Here is an 8,469-nt window from a genome sequence, read left to right on the forward strand (position 1 = left end):
TAAGGCTGAGACCACAATCGAGCTGTTCAATTATAGGTTTTACTGACACCAATAACAATTTTATGACAACTAATCTTTTGTCCAAATTACAATCTTTGTGGATGTGGTTGTACTAGTTATTTGCTGGCTAATAACAAGAAGCTGTGAGTGAGTAGCAGCTAACGTTACAGTTTAGTTGCTACCCAGCAATTTTACATCAGTGGGAAACAGAGGTGTCAAAAGTATTCACATTCATTACTCAGGTAAAAGTATAGATACTAGGGTTTAAAAAGACTTCTGTAGAAGTAGAAGTATCAACTCAAGCTTTTTACTCAAGTAAAAGTATAAAAAATAATTATGTCAAAACTACTTAAAGTCTCTCTCTCTCTCTCTCTCTCTCTCTCTCTCTCTCTCTCTCTCTCTCTCTCTCGTTACTTGACACCTCTGGTGGGAAAGGCATAATTGCTCTTTCTTTTATTTACTTTCAAGCCTAGAAAATGGCCCAACCCTGAAGAAGTTCAAGTTATGGTTATGGTTATTTAAACTGATATTTAAATGATATTAAACCCATGATTTACTCACCCTCAAGCCGTTCGAGATGCATATGTCAATCATTTTTCAGACAAACACATTTTCAGTTATTTTAGAAAATGTCTTAGATCTTTCAGTGGTTATAGTGTGAAGTAATGGGGTCCACCTCCTTCAAGTCCCAAAAATGAGCATGCATCCTTCACAAAAGTAATCCATCCGGCTCCAGGGGGATAAACGAAGGCCTTCTGAGGGTAGGCTAATCCGTGCGGTTTTGTCGTAAAAATATACATGTTTAAAACTTTATAAATGAAAATAACTGGCTTCCGGCAACGGTCGACGCACGTTCACGGGAGATGGATGCCGGCGTATGACGTAGCGTAGGAAGCGTCGTGACGTAGAACGAACGCGACAGCGCAGCCAGAGAGCAGAGCAAAACAAAACTCCACTCAGGATTTCCGCGATTTAAAAAACGTGTATTTAAAAGAATTTAAAAGAAAATGTCAGAGGATTTTGATATTAGAGAAGAGGATATTGAGGATATTCGTTCTACGTCACGACGCTTCCTACGCTACGTCATACGCCGGCATCCATCTCCCGTGAACGTGTGTCGACCGTTGCTGGAAGCCAGTTATTTTCATTTATAAAGTTTTAAATATGTATATTTTTACGACAAAACCGCACGGATTACCCTCAGAAGGCCTTCGTTTTCAAAACAATGAAAAAATCTAAGTAAATGTCTGACTCTTAAAAGACAATCATACTCTGCTTTGACATTTAATGAAATATGTGTTTATTTATGGAACAATTTGAAAATGTCACTCTGAAACCCAAGCATTTGCACTAAAGTCCAGCATATCTTTAGTCTTACAACTGTGCATGCATGATCTCAGACAAACTCTCTTCAACAACAGTCCTGTCCAGAAGAAGAGGATGATATCTGAGCTATTATGAGAGAGGACACATCTGAGCTCTGACTGAACACATGAAGACAGGAGAAGTGGAGCTTTAGAGGATTACAGACACAGTTCAGTGGATCAGTGTCTCTCTCTACTGGAGATATTCAGTATTACAGCAACATATGATCTTCATATCACACTTCATAAGACATGTCTGCTTTACACTTTACTTCACTGCAACTTTTACATACAGCGAGTTCCCGGAGTAACTTTACATTCTGATCAGCCTCAATATTGTGATGAAATTAAAACATTACTAAAAATGTCCTTAGATTATATATTAGCGCTAATAAAGAGATGAAGAGATGTGGTTTAATTATCAGAGAAATTGATTTCACGCATTATTAACTAAAGCATAGACATATGTTGCTTTTTTTTCCATATAGTCAATGAATGTGTATACTGGTTAATATTAATGTAGCATCATATGTGTATCAAATAGATTTATGTTATGAAAAACAAGAAATGCAAGTTTGCAACTGAAACAATGACTAGTTTGTGAGTGAATTTAAAAAAAAAAAACTCTTAAAGGGATAGTTCACTTTGAAATTAATTTTTGATATGTTTTAGCTTACCTCAAGGGCATCCAAGATGTAGGTGTCTTTGTTTCCGCAGTAGTTTCAATTTTGATATTTTTAGGTCAAACCGTTCTTGTCTGTCAGTCATATAATGCAGGTCGATGGTCACTGGCTCAAAACACAAGCACAGAGTCCAAATTAAAACAATTCCCCATCGTAAGTACACATTGATGGCCTAAGACACGAAACGAGCGGTTTGTGTGAGAAAACGAACAGTATTTATATCGTTGTTATCTCTTGAAAACAGCACACGTCCAAATGATCTGACGGCGCGGGCGGGTATAGATATATACATAGATGTCGCCTTGGCTACGGTTTCGTTCCAATGAACTGCAGTAGCGAAGGCGACATCTAGTGTATATATCTATACCGCCCGCGCCGTCAGATCATTTGGACGTGTGCTGTTTTCAAGAGATAACAACGATATAAATACTGTTCGTTTTCTCACACAAACCGCTCGTTTCGTGTCTTAGGCCATCAATGTGTACTTACGATGGGGAATTGTTTCATTTGGACTCTGTGCATGCTCTTTGAGCCAGTGACCATCGACCTGCATTATATGACTGACAGACAAGAACGGTTTGACCTAAAAATATCCAAATTGAAACTACTGCGGAAACAAAGACACCTACATCTTGGATGCCCTTGAGGTAAGCTAAAACATATCAAAAATTAATTTCAAAGTGAACTATCCCTTTAAGAACATGTCCAAGTTATAATTTACCCCAAAACTAAAGAAATAATAAAAAAGATCAATATTTTGCATTATAAAATGAAGCCTGTAAGGATAAAGGGTTTTTCTTGCATTTACTTTTTTTTTAACACGCACAAAAATATATAAAACATAATAATTTATTTTTACATTTTTTTTTTTTTACATTATACTGATATTAATTGTACTATCTTTATTTAGTAAAAAAAAACATAAATTATAAAAAAAAATTTTTTACTGTGAAAATGAAATGAAATGAAATTTCAATGAGACTCAAATAAAAATCACCAATTGAGAAAAAAAAAAAAAAAAAAAAAAACTTACAAATAAAATATCCAGACACATTAGAGTAATAAGAATATGCACATACACTTTAATTATCATAGGAATATTAATAAAATAATACCAAAAATATGCTTAATTTTCATGCAAAATTGAATTTACATTTTTTGGGGGATTTGAGGTGAATTAAACCTGCCGTGTTTTCCTGAGACTGATCTCTGTGTTTATGAATTCATATCTCACACTATATATACTGTGATGAAGAATGACTGCAGTGTTTGTCATATCTCAGTGTTTATGATGAGCTGTTCTTCAGTGTTTTTATGATCATGTGTTACGGTGGATCAGTGTTCAGTCTCCTACTGATGAACACAGACACTATTATCCAATTATTAAATCGTTACTAGCCTTTTTTACAGTCACTGATTAATTATAACTTCAGTTTAGAACAGTATTCTTCTAAATATTACATTTTAGATTTCACTTTGTGTTGTACCAACATATGTAACATATAAGTTTATATACATATTACTAAACATTATATTTTATAAATCCTAATGTCCTCTTTATTACCTTTTAACATTTCTGACATTGAATCATCAGTGATGTTTTGAAGCTGCGGTAACCCAATGCCTTTCAAACACACACACACTCACACACACACACACACACACACACACACACACACACACACACACACACACACACACACACACACACACACACACACACACACACACAACAGGTGCATTATACAATATTTTCTGCTGTTCATAATTCACTGCAGTTTATTACATGGTCCATGTTTATATTAAAGTGTACAAATTATTTCTGTTTCCTTTGTTGTGCAGATGATGATGAACTGAAATATGATTATCTGTGTAAGTTTCATCTAATTGTTTTGAAAGTATTTGATTTTTTAGATTCAGAATATCTTTCATTACAATATTACTGTAAAAAACATGGCAAATTTCTGTCTTATGCATTATGTTTCTGAGAAAATAATGAATGTTAATTTGAATGAGTTTGTGCCAAAGCAAAGATAAATGATCCTCAGTTTAGCTCACAGAGACTGACTGACCAAAGTACTGAGAAATGTGTTCAAGCGATTGTAAAAACTGTAATTTGAGAAATGGAAGATGAAAGTGTGTCACCGTGTGTGACCACTAGATGCTGCAACTACTGTAGATGTTCACTGCAAACTCAAAAGCTTCAGTTCAGATCAGAGACAGCATGAGGAGAAATGTAGATCTGACATGAAGATGAGGAATCTAGTGAATTTAGGAGGATCTGCTGCTCACGTCACGGTGACGTCAGTAACCGAATATTCTCCACTGGGAAATAGATTTTTAATGATAACTTAGACACCTTTAAACACAATCCTACTGTGAGCTACGAGGTTGTAGTCGTCGATAGTATTTGCTTCTGTTGAAGCTGTTAGCCTGCATTATTTCAATTTAGTTTTGAAATAATTGACGCAGAAACCGCCTGTTCATTGACCCTGATTTATGAAATACTGTCCAAAGAATGAAAACATCCTTCTCTTAATGTTTGTATTTAATTTGTTTTAGGGTTTCAAAAGTTTTCAATGAAGTTTCTAAAGCAAAACAATTACGAAACACAAAGAGACTGTAGTTTATGCATTTCATTATGGTTTTAGTGTGGTTTGTGTTCATTTGTTACTCAACAGATATTACAAAAAACATGATTGATTTTTAGTTTAGTTCACACAAAACTCTTTTGCATGTAAATCTCAGTTATTTCTTATAACAGGAAATAAAGCAGAATGAATAATAGGAACTGGAAACTCAAGAGAGTATTGTATAACCATTATGAAACTGCTGAGCATACAATTACAGGTGTGTTCTTAAGCATGAAAAACATACCAGATCAAAACATTTCTGACCTTTCAACAAGTGTTTGGCTGAGACTACAATAGGCGAACCTGTCACGATTTGAGTTTGTTTGTTATGGCTTTGTTTGTTATGGTATTTTGATTGGCTCCTGATTTCATTTGTTTTGTTTCCCGCCACTCCTTTGTTATTGTTTCTGATTGTGTCTGTTTCAGTTCAGTGTTCATTCATTATCTTGTTGTTAGTCTTGTTTCTTCAAGTCCCTGTTAGCCCTTTGTTTTGTCCTGTTTGGTGTCTGTCGTCGTTGCACTATGTTAGCTTGTTCTGTTTCATGTCAAGAATGTATTTTCTGAGTGTTTGGTTTCTTTTATGTTCTTTGAAAATAAAGTTTAGCTGCTGCAAGTAGATCCTGCATCCTCTCTGCTTCAACCTGTGTGACAGAAATAGTGCAGACAGTGGCAACGTGCATATTTTTTCATTACATTAATCATATTCAATTTCATATTGTTGTCTGTCCCTCCATAAGATCATAATATGACCATAATTCTATATCATGACAAAAAATATATAAGCTCATGATCCATAACATTATCTGAGTGTTTCATAGAAATCATCCAAAAAATATTTTGCTATTATATTTTAGAAAGCATTATGAAAGTCAAGTCCTGCTGCTTCAGCCCAGCAGCTGCTTTCATATTTATTAAGGATTTTAATATTTTATTAAAGGTTTGAACATCCTAACATATAGTTTTGGTTTTGGCCCAGAAATCTTTCATGTTTCTTCAGTTAGTAGAAAAGTAAGCGGATGTCTCATATGAAGCAAATCTCCACGATCTCCTAAGAAAATACATACTTGCATTTATGATTTTATGTTCCATGAATCGTGTTTTCCTTACCATGAAATATGCAGCATGTCATGGCCTGTTCTCTGCATCTGTTCATTGTTCATGGAAAATGTTGCTGTACAAATAAAGTGCTATAGAAATAACCAGAGGAGTGCGTGACATTTACTCATAAACAGGACTCGTTATCCTTTTTTGCTTCTTAGCAAAACCAGCTTTATACTGACCCTCGTTTGTAAAGCAGTCTGGTGTGTGAAATGACCGCGCAGGCTATGATTGACAGCTCGCTCACGAGCGAGGGTGGGTCTGTGTTGAAACACTGCTGTCAATCAACAATCGTGGGAGGGGCGTCCGACCGTGATCGAACAGCTTGATTTGAGAGACGGGAAAACATATAAGAAGATTAAAAAAAAAACACTGGATGGATTTTTATCATTATATGATGGTTGTGTACAGGCACTGCCAACACACATTTCAGTACAATCAACTTTTAAAAATTCATGTACCATTATATGACCCCTTTAAAAAAGCGTGAGGATACGCAACAACTAGGGATGCACCGATACCGATACTGAGCTCATGTACTCGTACTCGTACTCGTAAAAATGCTCTGATACCAACAACCGATACCAGGCAGCGTTTACACTTGTGTCCAGACAAAGAAACATGGAAAATTATACAGAAAGTATAATTTGGATAAAAAAGAAGGCTGTCTATGAAGTAAGACAATATAAAAACGAGAAGCAGAAGGTGATTGTAGTGTAAATAGTGACTGTATATGAAGCAATTAATGAAATTTGGCCATTCACAATATAGACAATGTCAGTATGTACTTAGGGGACAATACACATTTTTGTGATTTTTATTTTTATTTTTTATAAAAGAAAAGAAAGAAGGAAGACCTTTGTAAAATAGATAAGTTATCATACATTATGATACATTTTGCTAATTAAATAAAAAGTTTGCTTATTTGCAGATCAATATATAGCCTAGTAAATGTCTGCACTTATCTTTCTTATTAGTGCTGAAGAATGACTAAAACTGGCTAGAAAATAAAATAAAAAACATTGATCAGTGCTTTTTACTTTTTCAAGTAATTACCTTTGTACTTTTACTAAGGCAATTTTGAAAATGAATAGGCCAATAGTTTATCATTTTACTGGAGTAATATTTTATTGGCTTATCTGTACTTTTACTTAAGTACTTGATTTGTGTACTTCATCCACCACTCCACTGCTAAAATAAAACGGTTTATTGTAGTAACCACTGTGTATGACTGTTAATTAGTAGTTACTTCTTAGTTATTTTTCTTGCACATTAATTAATAGATAATTAATAATAGTTCTTCAAGAGTTATGACATAATTCAATAGTTATTGATTAACTAACTGAAACTTAACACAATCATACAATTATATTACATACTAATTAGTTAACACATCTTCCTTAATAGTTAACAGTAGTGACTTAAGTGTTAATAAATAATTATCTATTAGTTCCTCAATAATTCCTTATTAGTTATGCAGTAAGTAAGATACAGTATTCTAAAGTGTTACCGTTTCATTATCCTGTAGTTTGTGAAGCTCCACACATGTCCTCCCATTTCTCATATATTCTGACTTTGGTCATTTCTGTTCAAGAGAATACAGTAGTTCAGTTCAGAGTGAAGTTTGACATCAGTTAATGATTGTTGAGCAATACAGGTTTACATTTCAGTTTCACTATAATAGAGACATTAATGTCTGGATATCTGTCTATGGAAAAATCAGTAACACTTTATTTTACAGTGTCCTTTTTACATGACATGTACTTACCATAGTAATAACAGTAAATTATGCATAATTACATGCAACTAACCCTCAACCAAACCCTAACCCTATAGTAGATATACATGTAGTTGCTTAATATTACACAGCACTTAAAAAGATCTAAAACTAGACAGATTGGTGTCTATTGGTGAATTTAAAGGCATCATAAAGACAGTGGTAATGAAGGCTTGTGATGGTTTTTGTTGAGAGGATACTGTGTTCGAATATAGTATTAGTATTATTATTAATAATAATGTTGTCTTCCTGTATGGCTGCTACCTTGGCCAGGTCTCTCTTGTAAAACATATATTACTTCAAGTTCCTGGTAAAATAAAGGCAAATAAAATAATAAATATATAATTACACTGTAACAATGACACCTTAAAATATAGAGTAACCGAAAAATCTCTTTACAAAACAATTAAAGATAAAGTGCTTTAGTCACCTTGTGATGAGCAGAAGAGAGTAAGCATCCAGTGCAGAACTGAGAGATCAGAAAGATCAGCTTTTATATAGTGTGAAGGTTAAACTCCTCCTCTGCTTACTCCTACTCTCCCAGGCTGAGAATTATACTAACACAGTCAGTACTGAAATGAACCACAAACTTCACCTCAATACTTGAATGTTCTGTAAAACAAACACTACTTACTATGTAACAATACGAAACAACACTATTTGCACAGTAATTACAGAGAAAGGTACTCTTATTAAGAAAACAAAACAATTTTTTTTTTAATTACACAGTATATTTGCCCTGACACAGGGCCGGCTCTAGCCCTTTGGTTGCCCTAGGCAAGACTGAGTTTTTGCGCGCCCCCCCCCCTCTTTATAAGAAAATAAGAAAATTGATAAGTGTCAAGCCTTTATTTGTTATAATTTTGATGATTATGGCTTACAGCTTATGAAAACCCCAAATCAAAATCACAGAA

The 8,469-nt window shown here is 34.2% G+C and overlaps 1 long non-coding RNA gene across 1 annotated transcript; it reads right to left on the reverse strand.

Moving 5' to 3' along the window:
* Nucleotides 1–4,677: 4,677 nt before the first annotated feature.
* LOC311277897 lies at nt 4,678–8,025 on the reverse strand. Its single transcript, XR_014625346.1, has 4 exons — nt 7,986–8,025; nt 7,289–7,363; nt 5,788–6,102; nt 4,678–5,321 (listed from the first exon to the last, which is right to left on the reverse strand). It is a non-coding gene; the product is annotated as an uncharacterized lncRNA (long non-coding RNA).
* Between the last annotated feature and the right edge of the window lie 444 nt (nt 8,026–8,469).

Source organism: Rutilus rutilus (assembly GCF_951802725.1).
Source record: "Rutilus rutilus genome assembly, chromosome: 18".
NCBI classification, from domain to species: Eukaryota; Metazoa; Chordata; class Actinopteri; order Cypriniformes; family Leuciscidae; genus Rutilus; species Rutilus rutilus.